This window comes from Melanerpes formicivorus, unplaced genomic scaffold (assembly GCF_026170545.1).
Source record: "Melanerpes formicivorus ecotype bairdi unplaced genomic scaffold, bMelFor1.0.p_v2 SCAF_53, whole genome shotgun sequence".
Taxonomy (NCBI): Eukaryota; Metazoa; Chordata; class Aves; order Piciformes; family Picidae; genus Melanerpes; species Melanerpes formicivorus.
In genome coordinates, this window is record NW_027142405.1 from 4,144,023 (window position 1) to 4,166,746 (window position 22,724).

Sequence of the window (22,724 nt, forward strand, 5' to 3'; positions counted from 1 at the left end):
CTCCTATCTCACTCTGTAGTCAAAAGAAAACAACTGGTTGTTAAGCTTCCTTTTTCTAATTGAGCATGCTTGGGTTTTGTAAAGTGTAGGCTCTGACAGTCTGAATTCCACAATGTCACTGTGGTGAGTCTTATCTGTTAAGTAGCTGCTGTGATGATCACCTTCCAACTGAAGGTTTGCACTGGTGACAAGGAATATACAATCCCCTGAGGACTGTTCTTCTGGAGTTGCAGTGACCTTTGGTGGGGTTTTTAAGAGAAAAGCTATTTTAAGAGAAAAGTTTGGTTTAGAGGAAGCTGTTTGGTACAAGCAGCTTACTTTTGTTTTAAAAATTACTACCAAGTTTTCTTCTCTCTCTCAAGATGTCTTAGGCTTTGGTAATTTTTTTTTACCACTACCAAGTACTATTCAGTTTCTAATGTGCCAAGCACTCTATGGTTGTGACTGGATATTTAATTGTGAGGTTCTTACATGTTGCAGTTGTAAAGTTCTTCTTGCAGGACAGTTATCTGTATGAAGTCTCCATTATTCCTAGCAGTCCAGTTACTCTTAGTTGTCTTTAAATGTCAAGCTGAGGAGGTTTTCCCTATCACCTGAGCATTGAGATGCTAACAGAATGTTCAGCTGCTTTTGATCTCTGTACTCCAGAGGCAATATCTGTTAATAAGATCTGATGAAAATAATATTTATAATTAATTTTTTTTCAGTCTTTTTAACAAAGGAGAGCTTCCAAACAAATACCTCCTGAATTTGTTCTTGTAAAACATCCTGAGTTTTTAGCAGAAGCAGGATTTTTTTTCCCCATTTTTTCCCCCCAGCATTTGTATATCCACTTTGAGCCTGCAGTGGAGGTTGGCCAAGGCAAGTAGGTTTATATTACATTCCCTATAGAGACCATAATCTCTGTGTTTGCTCGACAGTTTCATTACTTTTGAATACATGCTTCAAGAAGATTGCCTTTTCTAACACTGGCTCATTCTTGTGTGCAGCTAGGAAGGGTATCTGAAACAGCATGTGTTCTGTTTGCAATTGTATGCATTTTATTTTGGATACTTTACCCAGCAAGTTTCTTAACACTGCTACGAGGATATAAATAGCAAATACTAGATTGTAGCAAAGTCAGTGAGGGATGCCTCGTTGTCAGTCTCCCCAGGAAAATCTAGGGATAATTCACGAGTTCTGAAGAGAGCTCTTGGCCAATGACTCATTTTTGTTCTGTTACTCCAAAGAGTCAAATCTACATCCCAAAATGAGTGCACCTACAAATTCTGTTACCTTCAAAAAAGGTAGCAGTGGGCTTGCTGACTACAGCTGAAGCCTCTTCATATTGAATAGTTAGCATAATCTTTTTAAATTACTAAAATTATTAATTGCTCTGAAAGATATATAGATATAGATAGATATAGATATAGATATAGATTAGATATAGATATAGATGTAGATGTAGATATAGATATAGATATAGATAGATAGATATATATTAGAGCAAAATGTAGGTAAGCTACTATGCCATATGACTGTGCTTGCAATGATCAGCTCCCACAGGTCAATTAAATGCTTCAGGGTTTAGTCAGCAAGCAGTCAGCCATCACTGCTGCATGTACTTAGACAGAATGGAAGTTATTTCTTAATTATTCCATTTAAGACTGGATGGGAAAGGGGTCATTATGGCTTTAAAGCTTTACTTTCGATTTATATGGCTTAGAATTATACTTACAAAGACAAGAGCTTTTCTCTTTGCATAAATTAATTTAAAATCATAGACTTTTGAGTGCTCTTCAGAAAGTAAATGGGATTCTGATTAATTTTAGCTCTGCAATGGCAGGACTTAGTAATGAACTAAATGTAGACTGAAATCATGGGGAAGTTGAAGAGATCTTTTGAAATATGTGTGAAACTGTCAGATGGATCTGCTGAACATGTGTTTCTTTCATATGATGCAACCAAATGTTTAGGTTTCCAGCCTATATAATAAATTGTGTGCTGTGTGCCTCCCTCAGCCTTCTGTGGCATGTGTTCAAGGTGTGAAACCCATTATTCTAAAAGTTTTAAGTTGTCAGTGGAATTCTAAGAAAGCAGGGAAATATGTGATACTACATTTTGTAAAGAAGCAATCTGTCTACTTTCGAGTGTCACATTTCTGTGGCTGATTTATTGCTGTTGCATCCATGTGTACAGCTTACGTGCATGCAGCTCCGGGATATTTGTACAGAGAAATCCTGCATTCTGCAAATCAAAGAATTGTATAGGATGTCCTTCTGTTTTTAAATGGAATTGTGTTTTTTTTTTGAGGAGGCTCACAGTCATGAATATTTGTCATGTAATTCGAACGTCAGGTGTAGGCAACGTAAAATACTGAGAGACGCAACAGCCTTCCTGCTCTAATCATAGTATTGCCTAGTGACAATTTTCTGCTCACTATCCATTTTCCCTTGCATATAATGACACCCTCTTCACAACAAACATCATCTTTAAAGAAAATAATTCTCAGGAAGGTTGCCGATTTTTTCATCACTCTAGCGTAAAGTTAAAATGAATTTAAATTACGAGGTTTTACTCCGTATTTACTGACATTCTCTTCAGTATATACTGAATGTCTGAATATCAAGTCTGTCTCTCTCTTTTTGTTTTCAAATTGCTTATTTAAACTGATCATTTATTTTTAACTGCCTCAAGAAAATGCACAAGAAATAGAAGTCAGTTTCAAACAATGAGAGGAGTGAAAACAAGCTGCTTTGATCTTGATTCATTATGGTTCTGTGAAAACATTGCCTGTTGTCACTTGAGATATCTTATCCTAAATGACAAAAATGTTGTTGCAACTTCAATGGCTGATGTGAACTCAGTTTTACCATGTGGTCTGTTATTTCAGGAGCACACACAAGAACAGTACTTTAAGAATTTTATTTAACAGTTAGTTCAGAGATAGTTAGTGACTTCTATTGTGGATCTTTTGAGCAGGGAGCACTCAGTTGGAGCAATCAGAAATGCAGTATGGTGCCACCATAACCGGTAACTGTTGATCTGTGATCTCCAGATTACACTCAGGGCTGCCTTTGATAGTCTAGAATTTACACTGCTGCTTTTCTGTGTCAAACTGCACTGGATTGTTGAGCTGCAGCAACACCTCAGAATGCCCAAGGAGGAGAGGAAGCAGTTTCTCCAAAGAGCAACCTGTGGAAGAAGGACTAGAGTCAAGGGTACTAAGACAACTAAATGGAAGTCTACAAAGATCAGAGACCTTATATTTCTCTTTTAAAATATAATGCTTTGGGAATAAAACCAGAAAGTGCCTTATATCCAATTAAGAAAATTTTGCACAGTGAGAACAGTTAGACATTGGAATAATATCCTAAGAGAAGTAGTGGATTCCGCTACACTGGTCAGTTTTAAGATTCACTTTGACAGGGTGCTGGGCCATTTCACTTCAACTACACTATCACCTAGAAAGGTTAGACCAGATGATCCTTGGAGTCCCTTCCACTCTGGCATTCTGTGAGTCTATGATTATCTATGTTAAGGGCAAAAAGAGAAAAAGGCAGCTCCGTGATATATGACTGGATTTGGTTTGCTCAAATCAGACCACCCAACCACAGTGTTCTCCTGGCATAGGATCTTGTATACAAAGTGTGCATATTTCCTGTTAACCTCTCTCTGACTTTAGATAACATTTGTGGACACTTACATGGCATATTGTAGCATAGTTGCCAATATGAACACTTAAAAGATATTTTCTTGAAGAATATTGTTGTGGCCACCGGGTGAGCAGCCAGCTCTTATCTGTAAAACCAGTTTGAAGAGCAATAGCAGTTCTGTTGCAGGTATTAACTGACACCTTTAAGCTAAATCTTTTGCTTCACTGATCATCAGTCTCTGTGTTAAACAAGCCAAAGAAACAAACAGATAAAGGAGAGATTTGAGATTACTGTAAAAATTGCAATGATAAAAAGGATTTGCCAGTTCAGTCATCTGCCATTTGCTGAGGATTTGATCTAACCACAAACTGATGGTTGCTTTACCATCACTTCTCTTTATTTTCAACCAGTGTCCTGTGCACCATTTCATGCATAGCAGAATAATATTTTTCCTTCTAGTGCCCAAGGCAGCTGGCATATTCTGAGTAAGAAGTTTATATTTGCAGTGTCAAGACAACTCTCTATATACATAAAATTAATCTCCCAGTCCTCCCCTAATTGAAGAACCTAGTTGTTCAAATTTTGCTGCCTGATGGAGAATTTCAAAACCAAGGAAGTCAGACTCTGATGGCCTCTCAGTTGTATCATTATCCTTCATGCAAGTCACAGTGTAAGGGAGGGCTCAGGTGGCAGGGACAGAAAAAATCCTTATTACTGTATCTGCCAGTGTCATTCACACCGGCCTCCTCCTAAGAAGACAGTGCAGCATTCGATACTGAAACAGAAATGATATTTTAAAACAGTTCCTTAGCTGTTTTATTTCCACTTTTCAAGTTGAATGTTTTATTACCTCTACAGGCAAAAGGGTAAGTTTCCTAGGCAAAAGCATTGTATAAATATAAGCCTTCCTGACAGACATTCATAAATAATTAGGTCTTTGTGCTCCTGAACTACTTTGCCTTTTTTTTTTTTCATCTTTAACCCCATTTTTAATGCACTGTATTATAGCGTAAAGGTGAAGGGAACTGTGGCCTGCATATATCCAAATGGCCTATGTATTGTACATATGTCTGTAAGAATAGGAAGAATGCCATTGCCCCAGACTGATTTTCCTTTTCTGTGCTAAAACCTCAGCAAGATGTTCATTTAGATGTTCTTAATGACTTGTAATTTTTTCACTCATTGGATACCAGAGAATAAACAAAATCTATGAAACAAGTAGCCCAAGGACAACTATGTGGTTTTTCTTATCAGGTTTCTTTAGAGGATTAGACTGTATTCTGGCAAAAAAATTTTAATGCAGTTTTTCCAAAGGATCATTAAATGTTGAAGTGCTAATATGCAGCAAAGCTGTTACACAACTTAAAGCAAAAATAAATAGCAGCTTTCCACAGTTCCCAGGATTTTCTGTCTTTGTCTACAATGAGATTTCTTTAACAGCTTCTTCAAGGATCCAAGTTCTAGGGAAAATGCTTGTTCCCTTCACATTGTGTGGCATGTTTTCAATATTGCTGCTAAAAATGGAGCAGTACTATGAAGTTACATAACAACATGAGAGTCAAAATTAATCAAGAACAGGTATACTCTAATGCTAAAATAAAAAACCTATCTGCATATGAATTATGTGATTTTTGTGCTAGTGTAGAAACTAGCAAGATAATGAGCAGCCAAACACAAGAAGAAAGGCTATAAAATGGAAAAGCACTCTGCCTGAATAACGGCTTGCCCCTATTTTACAGATGGGAAAACTGGGGCACGTAGAGAACTTAATTGATTTCCCTAGTGTCACCCTATAAATCATTGATGTGACAAGGCCTAAAGCTGATTCTCTCTGAGAGCTGTGCAGCTAGCTCTGCCTGAATCTCTTCAATAAACAGATTCTGAAAGCATGTTCTCTTCCATGCTATAATTTATACTTGATGCATGAGAAGCCTGAAGTATGAGCAGATAATGCCATTTGATCTGTATTTTGCAAAAAGCCCTTCCAGATACTCTGTTCTACTTGATCTGCTTCTTTCATAAACAGATTTTGTGTTACCGCCTTCTTTCCTTGTTCAATCGCCTTTCTCTTTGTGTAAATGAAATGGCATGTCCTCTCTCCCAGGTTCTGCATTTATTTCATGCTCTCTTGAGTTTGGATCACATAACTCATCTCAGCCTCTCTGAGAGGCTAGCCTCTTCTTCACTGAAGCTGGGTCATGAATAATTTCCTAGAAAGTGAAGCATTACCTCTTCTTCAACCCTGGAGCAGAGGGAATATCAACTGTGAGCAATCATTACCATCTAAAACTAAACCTCTGAGTCTTAAAGCTCTCTTCTTAGTAATGGACTCTATATGACACTGAAATTACTACATGATTTTCCAGGCCTCCTCAACTTCCCTGCCTCTATATAAAGTCCTTGTTTTCTTTTAATCAGTCCCATTTGTTAGTGCCATTTGTAAGTACTGGACTTCCATAGTCAATGTCAGGCTTCTGTTGTGTGAGGATTGCTAGGTATTAGCAGTCAGGACTCATAACATTTCTTTCCTTGTCATCTGACCTCTAGAGAAGAAAACTGCTTTGGGACAGACCTAAACGGTGTTCTTGGTTTGGAGGCATTCTCTGTGCCTTTAGAACCTTCAGGTCACTTGTGGCCCCTACTGTAGCTTACCTCACTGCTTTGTAGCATAAAAGAATTTGGAAAAACATTTAAGAAATTCATTACATGGTCAGAGATTTTATGACAAAAGTTAGAAACTTATTTTTTAAGTGCTTCAGATACAAGTGTGACTGGTTGTCTCATGCTACCTGAAGAAATTATCTTCTTATATATAATCAATGAAAGGGTAGATCACACAATCACCAAGGTTGGAAGAGACCTCAAAGATCATCAAGTCCAACCTGTCACCACAGGCCTCATGACTAAACCATGGCACCAAGTGCCACATCCAATCCCCTCTTCAACACCTCCAGGGATGGTGACTCCACCACCTCCAAGGGATATTTCCTTATAGAATAATGGAATAAACCAGGTTCCAGGTTGGAAGAGACCTTCAAGTTCATAGCATCTAACCCATCATCCAACACCATATAATCAACTAAACCATGGCACCAAGCACCCCATCTAAGCACCTCCAATGATGGCGACTCCACCACCTCCCCGGGCAGCCCATTCCAATGGCAAATCACTCTCTCTATGAAGAATTTCTTCCTAACATCCAGTCTAAACTTCCCCTGGTGCAGCTTGAGACTGTGTCCTCTTGTTCTGGTGCTGGTTGCCTGGGAGAAGAGACCAACCCCCACCTGGCTACAGTCTCCCTTCAGGTAGTTGTAGAGAGCAATAAGGTCTCCCCTGAGCCTCCTCTTCTCCAGGCTAAGCAGCACTTACTTATCAGAAGTACTTTTCAGAGATTAAGGTTTAAAATAGTCCTTTAAAAATATGGCAAAAGCCCTACTCTCTCTACTGGCATTCAAGCATAATGGAATATAGTAAAATCCACTACATAAAATGACAGAGTATTTTGGCAAACATGCCTGTAAGCTGTTTTAACCTATGATTGTGAAGAAGGAAAGAAAAATAAAGGCAATCTAAGGTTATGGCCAACTGGAGTTGCCTTTGGCCAAGCTGGACTTAATTCTTCTCACAGCATTCTTCTAGTGCTGTGTTTTGCAGCAATAGTTGATAACGCAGCAGGCCAGGTCCAAACCATCACACCAACTTTCATGATGAATTAATGGTGAAGCATCTCATAATCACAGTTAAAGTGTTGGTTTGAAGGTTGGGTGGGGTTTCTGGAGTTTGGACAAAAATTGTTATTCCATTACTTTCTTAGGCACAGACACTCCATTTATTAGTAGGTCTTGAACCAAGTAGATAAAATGTTAGATAAGATCTGTTTTACTGTTTATACTCATCTAGAACTCTTGGGCAGCACTATAAATGTAGGATTTCCAAGCCATACTCTGTTTTCATATTGATACTGCTTTTTATATCACAGGAGAGGCATACTTCTTAATGATAAAATGCACAGTTAATATCCATGTACTGTGCATATGCAGTTTAACTAACAATGCAGCAACAAGGAGAGCTAGGGGAAAAGATTGACCTCTTCCTAATTGTATAAAGTGAACTGAAGTTGCCATAAGGTATCCTGCAGCATGTGGTACTAAGCAATGTATTCTGAGTTCTAGGGGTTGTTATAATGGCTTCTAAGGCATGGCATGGTTTCTTCTCACCACAGAAATCCTCTCCCCTGCCATGACAACCTCCTTCTATCTGCTTTCAGCCTGGCTCACTGAAAACAGTCTGGAATTAGCACAGCCTCCTTTCCTCTCCCATCAGAGGGGGAGAATCCCTGACCATGCCCCTGGGTGGTAGAAACAGTGTAAAAATGCTCATGGTCAACCATATTACTTGTGATGAAAATGAAATATAAGATCTGATCTTTGGTATCAAAAGATGAAAATTCACCTTATCCCTAGCAACACGGAAATGTGTTGCTGTTGCATCCTGAAGCTGTCAGTGATACATGATTTGCTGAAGTGACCAATGGTGATAATGAGAGTGGTGAAGTTTGCCCTTTAATTCCTGAAAGGAAGTTGGAGCAAGGAGGGGTCAGCCTCTTCTCCATGCTGGCAAATGGCAGGACTAGAGGAAATGGATGCAGACTGTGCCAGGGGAGTTTTAGGCTGGATGTTAGGAAATATTTCTTCACTGAAAGGGTTATCAAATGTTGGAATGGTCTGCCCAGGGCAGTGGTGGAATTGCAGTCTCTGGGGGTGTTTAAACATTGTGTGGACCTGGTGCTTAGGGATATGGTTTAGTGGTGACCTTGCAGTGCTGAGTCGAAGATTGAACTAAATGATCTTGAAAGTCACTTCCAAACAAAGATACTCTGTGATTCTGTGCAGTTGCAGTAGACTGGTGCAAAGCTTTTGTGTGCTGAATTCTGTTATCACCATTTCCTGGTTCCAATCACTAATCAAGTTACTAGCATATGATGTTTATCACTGAGCTGTGTCCTGAAATCTTGCCATTGAGCTCTGACACTAAGAAATTACACCTTTCCCCTTTTTTGAAACCCTTAATGATGAGCAGAGAAACTTAAAAATGAAAAGTAGGAAGAAGCAATTACACTGGCCAGTTCCTTTTGTTCCAGAGTTCTGCAATTACAAATATTTAAACAACATTTCCAGCAATTCTCAATTAAATTTAATTCTCAATTAAATGCTTAGTTTAAATTTTAGACTTTCTGCCTCTGCTTTCTGCCTTTACTGTAATCCCTGTCAAGTTTCTAGAGCTTGAAAAACCTGAGTGACCATGAGGTGTTTGTGTCATTTTTACCATAATAGCTAGGATGGGCAGAAGGACTAGAGGGAAATAGATGGAGAGTCAGTTGGGTGCAGGAGATACTGGCTAAATTTTTATGTTAACTGGAACCAACTGAACAAATTAGTTCAATGTGAAGATACATCTTTAATGTGGTAAACTGTGGTGTCATTTCTACCACAGCCTTTAGGAGAAAGAAACAGTCCTAAAATTGTTTAGTCAGGAGCCACCTTGTCAGGAGCCAGCAAGATTCATTCCTGTTTCTTCAGTGTACCATAATAAAACCCTAGACCTCATGCTGGCTTTCTTGGCAATCCTCTTGGCTTGAACAATATGAAACATGGATCAGCCCAGACCTGTTCTCCAGTATAGTTGGTGAACCCAGCTATAGCAATTATGACAAGCAATTTTGTCTTTGTAATTGCATGAAACAGCATAAAAGTTAAACATCATTCTTTTCTCCTCTTACATACCTGCTTTGTGTGATCACCTCACAGAATGTAGTTTATATTCTTCTTGCTGCTGCTGACATAAAGAGATAAAACACAAGCCATGAGAGGCTGATGGTGATCCAGAAATTGATTTGGAGGGTTCATAGTTAGCTGCAAAAGTGTAAAAGTCACTAAAGAGACCTAGGCCTGGCTCATTTTGTGCCCCATCTCAATGATTTAAAAGGCAATTTAGGGTTAATTACTAGCATTTTGCCTTTGAAAACCAGCTGCTTATTGTGCTGTCGCCTTAACTGAACTGGTATCCAGCAGAAAGGTGTGAGAGGGGAAAGGAGTGTAGATTTTCAAAGTGGAAAGCAGTGAGCTTCATTTCTTTTCATAGTCACTTTTTTCTTCTACAACCAAAGAGATTTATCCTTCAATTTTCTTGTTAGCATCCCTTAATGGTTAATAAAGAATTTTTCTTGTAGTATGCTAATGAAGAGGTGCTTCTTCTGGTTACTTTTTTTATAAGCTAGTAATTGGCATAGTGTTTAAAGCTAGTAAAATGCATCACAGCCAGCTTGACAGGAGGGACTATTAAATTCTAAACAACATGAAGTCACACTACATTTATCACTCTTTAATGAATCATTCACTTTGGTCCCTATGTAAGCCCTTGATGTTATTTGTCGTTCAGTACTATGCCTCTAGAAGTGTCAGCAGTTGCAGGGTCTTACCTTGCCTTGGACTGAAGAAAACCCCTGAAGTGTGTAATTTTTGATCATATATTGGCTACCATCAAAATAAAAGAAAATAATATCATTATCCTGTCCTCATTAACATTATCAGCTTCTGATGATGTTCAGATGCTTTTTTTCTTCAGTAGCCTGTGATTCATGTGTGCAAAAGGGGCTTTATTATTCTCTTGAAAAGAACGCTCATAAATATTTATAACCTTTTTTTTAACTCTTTCAGTTACTATCACCATTTTGAATTCTTAGCTAATTAACTCGCAACCATGTTATGTATTTTTTGTGTTGTTAAATGTATTAATGCAGCTTTGGGTGGATTTGGGGGAAGAGGTGGATTTGGGGGAAGAGGTGGATTTGGGGGAAGAGGTGGATTTGGGTTTGTATATGAGGTCATTTTAGACCTTTTTGTCTGGTTTATTCCATCTGTTCTTCCTTTGTTGTCAGATGAGATGAGCAGAGAACATTTGCTTCAGTTGTAGGATAAACAGAAAAATTATATTGATACTTTGGACAGAAACCAAACTTTTTGGAGCAGTCTTTTTGGTGTGTTTGATTTAAAATATTAGACTATACGAGGTATTCTAAAAGCACCCAGTCTTCCAGTGGGGATTCCAGTATCATGTCAGGGAAGATGGCGTTGACTGTTGATTTGTATCAGTACTAGCTTCGCTTTGTCACATGTTCTTGCAGCCAGTGTTTTCACTTATTCCCAACTTTTTAATGCTTTATCCTGTGTATGAGAAAGCAATGTGCAGTTCTGCCTGTGATGTACTTAAGTTAGCTTATGGTAGGGCCTTTTATTATTGCTGGCAATTCTCTCCACCAGCTGATAATGCTGCAGCTGTGGTGAACACGGCATTTCATCAGTCTGTGCTACATCAGCACCCTTCTGGCAGAGCCGCTGGCGAGCAGTTTTCTTTCCACTGTGTAGACAAGACTTTAGTCTGAGAAAACAGATCAGTATTGCAAGTTCCTAAAGTAATTTCTGGAGAAGTTATTTCATAGGGTATTTACCAAGATGATTTATAAACCCTCCTATAACGGATACATGTCTGGGCTTATGCAGCTGTTAAAAGAGATCACTGAGACCGGAATTGCATATTGTTGCCTTAGCAACTGCCACTTCATATTGTGCATAAATCACTTGGAAATGTGCAGTGTATCTTAAGGAATTGCTTCCAACGAAAACAGCCAGTCTTAAATAGTTTTAAATAATTCCATTGAAGAAGCTGAATAGGAAGGCCATCCTAACAATAGCCATCACATTTTTAAGCTTGATAGCTGAACTTGTTTAAAAAAAAAGGGGTGGGGGGAGGGCAGAATAAAATGTAAATAAGCCAAATATTTCTTTACTTGTGGCACCAGAATTCACACAAGTGACAAAATGCATGGAAGTTGCAAATGTTTTTGAAAGATTCCTCTCAACCCCCTGTTCCAGCCTAGAAGATCAACATTAATACTGTTGTTTCCTATACTTGCGTTTGAAATGTCAAATTTCCCCAAGGCTAGACTGTTTGCCTTGGGTTTTGTTTTGTTTGCAAACTGTTAGGGATGTGAAAGGAAGACCTTAAACATAGTTTACATACCCAGATGTTTCTTGTTCTTATTTTGAACTGATCTTTACATTTCGGCTTTTTCTGGAGGTACTTAGCAGTTTCACAGAGTTTGTTAGATCATCTTAAAAAGAGGGAAGAGACTTTTGCCAGTATTATGTTAAGGCAGTTACTCATACTACAGTACATGATCGCCTCAAATACCAGTTCTGCACATGGTATTTTATATTGCTATAGCAACTTCCCCAGCTTTGTGGACAATACTGTGTGAGCTGTCAGAATTGGATTTTGCACATGTGGAAACAGAGTCTCAAAGAGCACAAGGAAACATCCAGAGTCCCTTAGCAACTTTGTGCTGGATCCAGAATAAAACCTGATTCTGCCACCTCATCCTCTTACTGCTTCAGCCCAGGTTTACAACAGAACCAAAGGAGGAATGGGGCAATATATATCTCCCATTTCACAAAACTCATTTTCCTTTTATAATGTAGTACACGGTAAATAAAATTTAGAAGGAGTGTGATGGAGTTGTCAACATGCTGCTTTTATTACCCCTTTTCTAGGCAATGAAAAGGAGAGACAAGGAAAATGCTAACTTACAGAATTTAAAAGGACTCAGATATTTTGAGGGCCAGTTGTCATTTTTAGGTCACCGCTCACATCTCTGAATATAATTTTCATCTGAGCTGCATGGCAGGGTTTGTATGTGCTGGAAGAAGCTACATTTTCACAGCAGGAGACCAAATCAAAATGAAGCAGTCAGATGCAGGTGCACAGTAATAGAAAGGATCTATTTACCCTGAAGCGTGAGCAATGGGCCAAGAAAGCAGAAGCAGTCTACTTCCATTTCTCGTCTCCTTCACTCCCTACCTTTTCCTTCCCCCCTAGCTGTGCCAACAAATTCAAAGAGAAGATGTTCACTTGCTTATAATGAGCTGCACTGCCTGCTGCTGAAGGTCTGAGGCACTGCTGATTGTGTACTATTAAAGCTGTCTGTCTTTAATTTATACCTAATCCTTCCTTCCTGCTTGCACAGCCTCAACACAGCTTGGAAAATGGTTGAAGGAGACTCTCCTGTGGGCATCTGTTGTTTGTGTCCATTCTGAATTCCTGAATAAAGCTATGGAAAGAGCAGTATGTCTGAAGCATGTGTACTGAAAATGGGGGGGGGGGGGGGCAGGGAGAAGGCAGTGTGCTTAGATATTTCATAAATCATACATTTTATGTAATCCTTTTGAAATCATTTTCCTGAGATTCATTTAAAGGCAGGCTGTTTAGTAACAACTACCTGAAAGGAGGTTGTAGCCAGGTGGGGGTCAGTCTCTTCTCCCAGGCAACCAGCGGCAGAATGAGAGGACACAGTCTCAAGCTGTGCCAGGGGAGGTTTAGGCTGGATGTTAAGAAAAAATTCTTCACAGAAAGAGCGATTTGCCGTTGGAATGGGCTCCCCGGGGAGGTGGTGGAGCCACCGTCCCTGGAAATGTTTTTTTTCAAGTCTGGATGTGACACTTAGTGCCATGGCTTAGGTGATTAGATAGTGTTGGGTGATAGGTTGGACTTGATGATCTTGAAGGAGTTTTCCAACCTTGTTAATACTGTGATTCTGTGATAATCATGGCTTGATATGTCAGGTGTTGGTTGGTTGAGAGATGAGAAACCATGATTAATGTTTACTACTTTTCACTTGAGATTCTGGAGTTCAATGGTCAGGAACTAAATATTTTCTTACATTCAAAGATCATAGAATCATAGAATCGGTAAGGTTGGAAGAGACCTCAAAGATCATCAAGTCCAACTTGTCACCCAAGACCTCATGACTACTAAACCATGGCACCAAGTGCCACGTCCAATCCCCTCCTGACCACCTCCAGGGATGGTGACTCCACCACCTCCCTGGGCAGCCCATTCTAACAACTCTCTGTGTGAAGAACTTTCTTCTCGCCTCGAGCCTAAACTTCCCCTGGCACAGCTTGAGACTGAGAAACACTAATAAACTAGAAGCAAAGGCAGCCACAGAAATGACTGACCAGCACAAGTGGAAGCATAAATGGTATACTGGACACTGATGTTTAACTCTGAAGAAAGAGGAGGGGAAGGGAAGATATAATGGCTTATGCATGGATTTTTGGCACTTACCCCTAACCTGGGTCCCGTCCCTAGCCTACCACCTACTACCATTGCTGTTTCCAAGACTGCAAAAAAACCCTGAGCAATGTAATTAAGGGAGAAACACTGACTCATAGTAAGTATGAAATGGTAAAGATTTAACGACACTAGACATAAGTACAAAGCAGTCTGATACAGATTGTGGAACCCCTAATACCCACTATCTTTTAGCAGATTTATTTGTGTTTCACACATAGCTCTGTGATCTATGAAAAAGATTGAGAATTCTGTTTTCCTTGATTCTGTGATTAATTCATGACATTGTAGTACTGAGACGTCAGCATCTACATCTAGGAGGAGGAAGTAGGAATGCATGAGATCTGTGTGGTGAATTCTGCAGGTTACTGGGTGCCACTGGAGTGGTCAGGTTCTCTGTTTTTATCCTGAGGTGTAAAATGGGCCAGAAAGATATTGCAAAGATTAATCTAATTGATGCTTGTGTGATGTAAAAGATAGAGGGTTCCTAATAATAATGTCATTCTGTTGCTTCATTTCATGAAACTGAAGAATTGTTTTGGTTGGAAAAATACCTCTAAGGTCAATGAGTCCGAGTGTTGTGCTAATGCTAGCGTGGCCATTAAACCATGTCCCAAAGTGCCAGGTCTACACATTTCTTGAACACCTTCAGAGACAGTGACTCCACCACCTCCCTGAGCATCCTGTTCCAACACCTGACCACCCTTTCAGTGAAGAATGTTTTCCTAATATCCAATCTAAACTCCACCAGCACTATTTGAGGCCTTTTCCTGCATTCTGTCACTTGATGCTAGCAAGAAAAGACTGACCCCCACCTTCCTACAACCTCTTTTAGATAGTTGGAGAGACCAATGAGGTCTCCCTTCAGCCTCTTCTTCTCCAGGCTAAACAATCCCAGTTCCCTCAGCCATTATACAGTGTTATACACAAAACATTACATAATAAAAAGGAAGCCCCTACCCACGTGGAATTGGGCAACAAGGGCAGCATAAGCTCCAGTAAAGTGTCAGCTGTCTGTGCTGTGTTCTAGAGAAGTATTTTCATCCTGGCATAAAATGTGACATGCTCAGGAGCTGAACAGTTTTAATGCTACTACTTTACAGTATCTATATTTAAAACCCTAACAGCTCTGTAGGAAATCTTTGAGACAAGTTCACTCTCTCCAGTACTACCTTCAGAAAGGGAGGTATGTATACACCTTAAATGTTGGAGAAGCAGCACTGAACAGCAAAAAAAAAAGCAGTACAAAAGGAGTTTTGAGGTGTGTTCTGGTATCATCAAAATGGGACCATGTCCTAAGTTTCTACAAATGTTGTCTGTTTTACAGGGACTTTGTGGCACACCTAGACTCATCTGTCAGGAGGAGAAAACACCAACAATAGAAGTCTTAGAGAATGTTTAACTACCATTCTAATTACAGACCTATGATTGTGATTCATAAAAAGTAGGTCCAGCAGTTCTCTGCTTGCTAGGGAAGGACACATTATATGCATAATTATTAAAATTTATTTTAGATCCTTGGACCATAACTGAAAAATTAGGAGAGAAGTATACAAAAATTCCTGTAGAATGAACACTTTCTAAATTACTTCTGCTCAAACTTTGCTGCACTTACTAAAGGTCAAAATACAGATATTTACCAGAAATGCTCTGTGCAGCAAACAATCTACCAAAGCATACATCAATTGTAACTATGTAGATGGTTATATTGCCTGCTTTATGATGTATTTATGATGTATTTATATGACAAAGAAAGGAAAGTAGCTTTTTGTGTCTCTGCAAAGCCCTATACGGGAGCACACTGCGATGGGTTAGGAACTGGCTGGATGGCCAAGCCCAGAGAGTGGTGGTGAATGGTGCCACATCCAGCTGGCAGCCAGTCAGTAGTGGTGTGCCCCAAGGATCAGTGCTGGGCCCTGTGCTCTTTAACATCTTTATTGATGATCTGGATGAGGACATTGAGTCCATCATCAGTAAATTTGCTGATGACACCAAGCTGGGGACAGGAGTTGATCTGCTGGAGGGTAGAGAGGCTCTGCAGAGGGACCTCGACAGGCTGGACAGATGGGCAGAATCCAACGGCATGAGATTTAACACATCCAAGTGCCGGGTTCTGCACATTGGCCACAACAACCCCATGCAGTGCTACAGGCTGGGGTCAGAGTGGCTGGAGAGCAGCCAGGCAGAGAGGGACCTGTGGGTGCTGGTTGATGGTAGGCTGAACATGAGCCTGCAGTGTGCCCAGGCAGCCAAGAGGGCCAATGGCATCCTGGCCTGTATCAAGAACAGTGTGGCCAGCAGGAGCAGGGAGGTCATTCTGCCCCTGTACACTGCACTGGTTAGGCAGCACCTCGAGTACTGTGTCTCCAGTTCTGGGCCCCGCCCCTCAGTTTAGGAAGGATGTTGACTTGCTGGAACGAGTCCACAGAAGAGCAACAAAGTTGGTGAGGGGTTTGGAACTCAAGCCCTATGAGGAGAGGCTGAGGGAGCTGGGGTTGCTCAGCCTGGAGAGGAGGAGACTCAGGGGTGACCTTATCACTCTCTACAACTACCTGAAGGGAGGTTGTAGACAGGCGGATGATGGTCTCTTCTCCCAGGCACCCAGTACCAGAACAAGAGGACACAGTCTCAGGCTGCGCCAGGGGAGGTTTAGGTTGGATGTTAGGAAGAAGTTCTATACAGAAAGAGTGATTGCGCTATGGAATGGGTTGCCTGGGGAGGTGGTGGAGTCGCCGTCATTGAAGGTGTTCGGAAGGAGACTTGATGGGGTGCTTGGTGCCATGGGTTAGCTGTTTGGGTGGGTTGGATTGGTTGATGGGTTGGACACGATGATCTTGAAGGTCTCTTCCAACCTGGTTTGGTTTATTCTAATAAAGGTTTATTCTAATAAAGGTTTATGCTCCACAACCTTTGGGATCAGAGTCCAAGCCACTCTTCTTCAAGATGAATGGAGGTGCTCATTGATCCCACTATGAATTGAACTCAGCCTGAAAGGACTCTTTGGCAGCTATCTGTAAATTAGTGCCTTCTGTGGCAGGAGTATAGAAAAACAGTGGTTATTAATATATATATTTTTTTTCAGCCAAAAATAGTCTCTTAAAAACAAAACTATCAAAATTCAGATAAAAGAACAATAAAGAAGCTGTGAGAAATATCAGGTAACACATGCCCTGACTGTAACAAGTCATTAATCAACTGGAACGGCCACAGTTTTCATTAACTCAAAAAAAGATGGGGACCAAACTTTATCTGAGTGTAATGACAGCAGGCCATTGTTGAAGTTACACAGAAATATTCTATCAGAGCATGTAAAAAGGGGCTGTCTTTTGCACCCATACTGTTGTGGAATCTAAAAATCAATCTTGTGGTTTATGTGATTCAGTCAGTTCTGTTTTACGGAGCAAACCTAAGTTGACTGCAGCCAAGAGGGATGTTTGACTTTTCTTTCTGTTCATTCATTCTAGAAAATCAGCCAGCTGGAAAAACTGCTGCTTATGGTATTTGGTAAAGGAAAAACTGTGTTATAGAATTATCATGGCAGAGTTTCCGGTAGGATACATGAAAATGAAATAAAAGTTCATAAGTGATTCGATTACTAATTCTGAGATTTACAAGCTGCACGGCAACTGTTGCAGTGTAGGAGGTGATAGGACAGGCAGTGCTTGCTGCATTATTTTTGGGGGAAAAAATTCTCCTGGAGTAAATTATGTGACCAATCCATCTTGGGATGGGGGAGGTTGTCAGTCAGATTTTGTGCTCTGGCGCAGTATTATTACAATTATTATTACAATTATTATTATTATTATTATTATTATTATTATTATTATTATTATTATTATTATTATTATTATTATTATTACTTTCATGCTCTCCTCTCTGAAGAAAAAAACAAATCCTATTGCTATAGGAATCTTTCCAAACTGAGATGCCAGAGCTGAGTTTGCTCAGTTCCAGATGCTTTGTCAGAAGTGCAGCTCCCTGAGAGCTGGAACTGGTGCATACCTGCGGAAGCAGATGAAAGAATAGGAATAAAAATAAGACACTGAATTACTTCTGCTGGTACATGCCTGGAAAAAATCATCAAAGGTTTTTATAATTATGACTGTTATTAGATATCATGTCTGGTTTCTGCATATTTAAATTCTTTCTGAAAGAGGTGAAACTTAGGCACTTAGAGATCCCAGGGGAATAATTGCAGAAATGATGACATATTCCTCTTCTTGAACAAATTTCAATACCAAAGCTGCATTCTGCATACTTAAATTTCTTCTTAATTATACTTAGATGCAGGATAGATAGTCATTTTCTGTCTTACAAATGTGTGTAGCCAATTAGTCCTGTAGATCATGAATACCCAGTGGCCTAACTCATTAAATGGAATTTTCCTTTTCTGTTGTTATGGCAAAAGAGTCTGCAAATAACTGAATATCATCTTTCTGTGTGAGCTCAGCCTTGGCCAAGGCTACAGATCCTGTAACTTGAGCAAGCAAACAATTGCTGGGGTTACCTGTACTCCTTACAGTATGCCAAGTTAGGTGGGAGTGTTGATCTGCATGAGAGTAGGGAGGCTCTAGAGAGGGACTTGGATAGATTGGATCAATGGGTCAACAGTAATGGGATGAGCTTCAACAAGGCCAAATGCCAGGTTCTGTGCTTGGGTCACAACAACCCCAAGCAATGCTACAGGCTTGGGGCAGTGTGGCTGGGAAGTTGTCTGGCAGAAAGGGACCTGGGCATTCTACTTGAGAAACAACTGAATATGAGCAAGCAGTGTGCCCAGGTGGCCAAGAAAGCCAATGGAATCCTGGCTTGGATTAGAAATGCTGTGTCCAGCAGGAATAGGGAGGCGATTGTCCCCTTGTACTCAGCTCTGGTGAGGCCACACCTTGAGTATTGGGTCCAGTTTTGGGCACTTCAATACATGAGAGATGTGGAGGTGCTGGAGCGAGTGCAGAGGGCAACAAAGCTGGTGAAGAGCCTGGAGAATAAATCTTATGAAGAGCAACTAAAAGAGCTGGGGCTGGTTAGCTTGAAAAAGAGAAGGCTGAGGGCAGACCTCATTGCTCTCTACAACTACCTGAAAGGACTTTGTAGAGAGGCTGGTGCTGGTCTCTTCTCACAGGTAATTAGTGACAGAAGAGGGAATGGCCTCAAGCTGTGACTGAGTAGGTTTAGACTGGACGTTAGGAAAAATATTTTCATGGAAAGAGTGATCAGGCATTGGAATGTGCTGCCCAGGGAGGTGGTTGAGTCTCCAACCTTGGATGTGTTTAAGGGTCGTTTGGATGTGGTGCTTGGGGATATGGTTTAGGGGTGAACTGTGTAGGGTAGGGTTATCGGTTGGACTTGGTGATCCTGAGGGTCTTTTCCAACCTGAATGTTTCTGTGATAGTCTTGTGTGTGTGTATGTGTGTTATAAATTAGTATAGGCTGTTTGGCTTCTCTACACTTCTGATACTTAATTCTACTGCCACAGTTTTGGTGCTGTGTGATGAATTTAGTCTTCCTGATTACCTTCCATTCCTGAGAAGCCCAGAAGCTCTGTCTGGCCCATCAAGACATAGAGACCTGAGCACGTGGAAACAAAGATAAGAGAAACTGTCAATGTGTCTCTGAAGAAACCACTGCTTACATCAAATGGTCAACCACAAGTGTTATTCTTCTGTTGTAGGTTAAGGAAAATTAAGAGTTAATTGGTATAACCATAAAGAAAAGTCCTGCAAAGCACAGAGAATCCCAAGGGGATGAAGAGTTTGTCCCAGGATATTGTAATCTGTAATTCTATTCCATTTTACTGTATTTATCTATTTAAGGGAGCACATAGACAAATCTCTCCCTTCCCTCTCCATCTCAGGAGGAGTGCACATCTTGTCTTATGGTTTGCGGGGGAGATGGTTTTCTGTTGGCCTTGGCCGGCAGGGAGTTTCAAGCTACACCACATGGTCTGGTGAAGCCTGCAGTAGGCCTGAGTGTAGTGGGGTGGCAGTTTGTCCTGCACTTCAGCCGACTCTGAGGGGGTGGAGTTCCAGTTCTGGGCCCCTCAGTTTAAGAAGGATATCGAAACACTTAAACGTGTCCAGAGAAGGGCAACAAGGCTGGGGAGAGGCCTTGAGCACAAGCCCTGTGAGGAGAGGCTGAGGGAGCTGGGATTGTTTAGCCTGGAGAAGAGGAGGCTCAGGGGTGACCTCATTGCCCTCTACAACTACCTGAAGGGTGGTTGTGGCCGGGAAGGGGTTGGTCTCTTCTCCCAGGCAACCAGCACCAGAACAAAGGGACACAGTCTCAAGCTGCGCCAGGGGAGGTTTAGACTCGAGGTGAGGAGGAAGTTCTTCACTGAGCGAGTCGTTCATCATTGGAACGGGTTGCCCAGGGGGGTGGTTGAGTCACCATCCCTGGAGGCGTTCAAGAGGAGATTGGACTTGGACATGGCACTTGGTGCCATGGTCTAGTCATGGGGTCTGTGTTGATAGGTTGGACTCGATGATCCTCGAGGTCCTTTCCAACCTAAGTTATACTGTGATACTGTGGAGGTTTCTGGAAGGCTCTTGAAGGTGAAGGACTGAGCCTAGTTTGTGAATATATTCCTTCTACCTAAATACCATTTGTATATATTTGTAAACAGAATTTCCATTTAAACAGCCAATCAGTGTGGAGCATTTTTATCTTACTCCTAGGGAAGGGGTAAAAATCTTTTCTGTCCTTTTGTCTGGGGTAGCTTGTGGTGAAAAACTAAGACATCTTCCCTCTGATGTGGGTTTTTTTTAATTATTTTATTAGTAGCATTACTTTTTGCACATCTTACTTGTTGTTCTGTCTTCTGAGTGTATGAAGGTAACACATGTAGCTTAGACTACCTCATAAGTAGAACTGATAGAGGCGATGAAAGCAGAATGCTGTGGCCAGTGAGAACCAGGAAGCCACAAGACAATTGTGAGATGAGTCACAGACCAGTCTTGCTTTAAATTGGTTTTGCTAAGTTCCAGTATCGGTGAATAATGGATGCAGTATGACTGGGTAATTGGCTTTGGTGCTTTTTCAGTGGTAGCGTGTCTCCTCAAGGGTGAATGTTGCTTATCTAACATTTCATCCTACTCTTTTTCATAATGGTGCATGACATCAGAGGCTTTGGTACTGTAGTGCTACAGGAGATACCAGGTTGTGATGTTAAAAGCCGAGGTCTCGAATATTGTAGAAACAACAAAACTCACCATTCAGGGAGAGTGTTCCCTGTAATCTTATTACTGGCATAGTTATCTCCAGTGCCTTCTTGACACATATTTCCAAAACTCCTCCAGGGATTTGAATTGAATAACTGTTTTCTTGAAAGAAAATTGTCACACTGGATTTAGGTTACTAAAATTTGTGTATGTTGTGTCTGTTATGCATTATTACAGGCTTCATAGACAAACATGGACAAACATTTTATATGTGCTATAAAAAAAGCTTTAAATACCTCTTAAAAGTATGCAAAAATAGCCATCTCTTATACTATTAGGATTCTGTTAATGAGTGTGTAACTCAGGGCTTGTGACCTTTCTGCTCTGTACCCCACACTTGTGGTGCTGGGAAAATAGCTAACTGCCTTTGGGAAGCTATGCCGGGTGCTCGCCATCTCTTTTCCTCTCCAGGGTTTATTCTGGGAATACTCCAGGTAAGTGCACAGAGAAGGGAAAGGCCACAGTTACTTCACTACTCCATGCATGTGTGTATATCACAGTATCACAGTATAACCAAGGTTGGAAGAGACCTTGAGGATCATGGAGTCCAACCTACCAACACAGACCCCATGACTAGACCATGGCACCAAGTGCCACGTCCAATCTCCTCTTGAACGCCTCCAGGGACGGTGACTCCACCACCTCCCTGGGCAGCACATTCCAATGATATATGTATATATACATTATATATGTGCTGCAATTCAGATGTGACCTTGCTTTTCTTACTTCTTCAGGTTTTTCTGCCATTGACTGTTAGAGAAAATCTTAATCTTTTCTTCTAACTTTATTGCTTGTGCCTTAAAGAATCAGAACATTATGATCTGACCTACATTATCTTTCTAATTCACATAGCCCTTATGATGAAGGCCTTAAAACTTCTACATAACAGCTGCCACTAGAATATGGGGGGTCTTTCAGGGCAAGGGCCAGAGTCCTGAATGCAGCTTTGCTCTCATACATTAAAAGTTTGGAGCTAAATGAAACCTTTTCAATTCTCAAAATAGCAATAAAAGCAGTGAGTAAATTTAACTTGCTGGACAGTTGTGATTTGCAGAATGCATTTGTCAAATAGATTAGAAATAATCCAGGGCACATTTGGGAGGGGGGAGGAAGCAGAGAGAAGAAGAGAGACATAGGCTCAGACTAAAAATGTGAGCTGAACATCATCTGAGGTTTGCAGAAATTAGGCTATACAATTAATTATACAACAGTGTTTATTTAGGTTTTAATATGGCTGTGTCTGTGTGTTGTCAAAAACTCTTCTTCACTGAGTCTTTGTAGTATACAATGTTGACTCCACTGTCGTGGAAAACAGTGTGATCTCAAGAGTACAGCTTAGTGAAATCACCAAAGAGGTACCATATCATATGAGGTAGCAAGGTAGCTTTTAAATGAAGGAGGGCAAATAGGGAGCTTGATGTCATCTAGCAGTTGTGCAGTGTTCTGCAGTTCCCTTTTTCTCTCAGGTGCTGCTGGTTTGTGAGTCATAGGGATATTGGCCTAAGGTGTTACCTTTTTTGTGATTGCTTGCAATTTCATGCTGAAGCATTTTTTTCACTAGTTGGATAAAGCTGTAATGGACTCTCTGCACATCTCACTTTTTGCTGTCGTGTTAGTAAGTAAAAATCAGCTTATATTTATGAACTGGATTTTCATGTTAAGCCATTACAGTACCGCAGTTCTA

At 40.6% G+C, this 22,724-nt stretch overlaps 1 protein-coding gene across 1 annotated transcript in view; it reads left to right on the forward strand.

The window, feature by feature from the left end:
- The window catches only part of CDKAL1 (CDK5 regulatory subunit associated protein 1 like 1), a 489,452-nt gene that overhangs the window by 424,264 nt on the left and 42,464 nt on the right, over nt 1-22,724 (forward strand). The window lies entirely within an intron of this gene.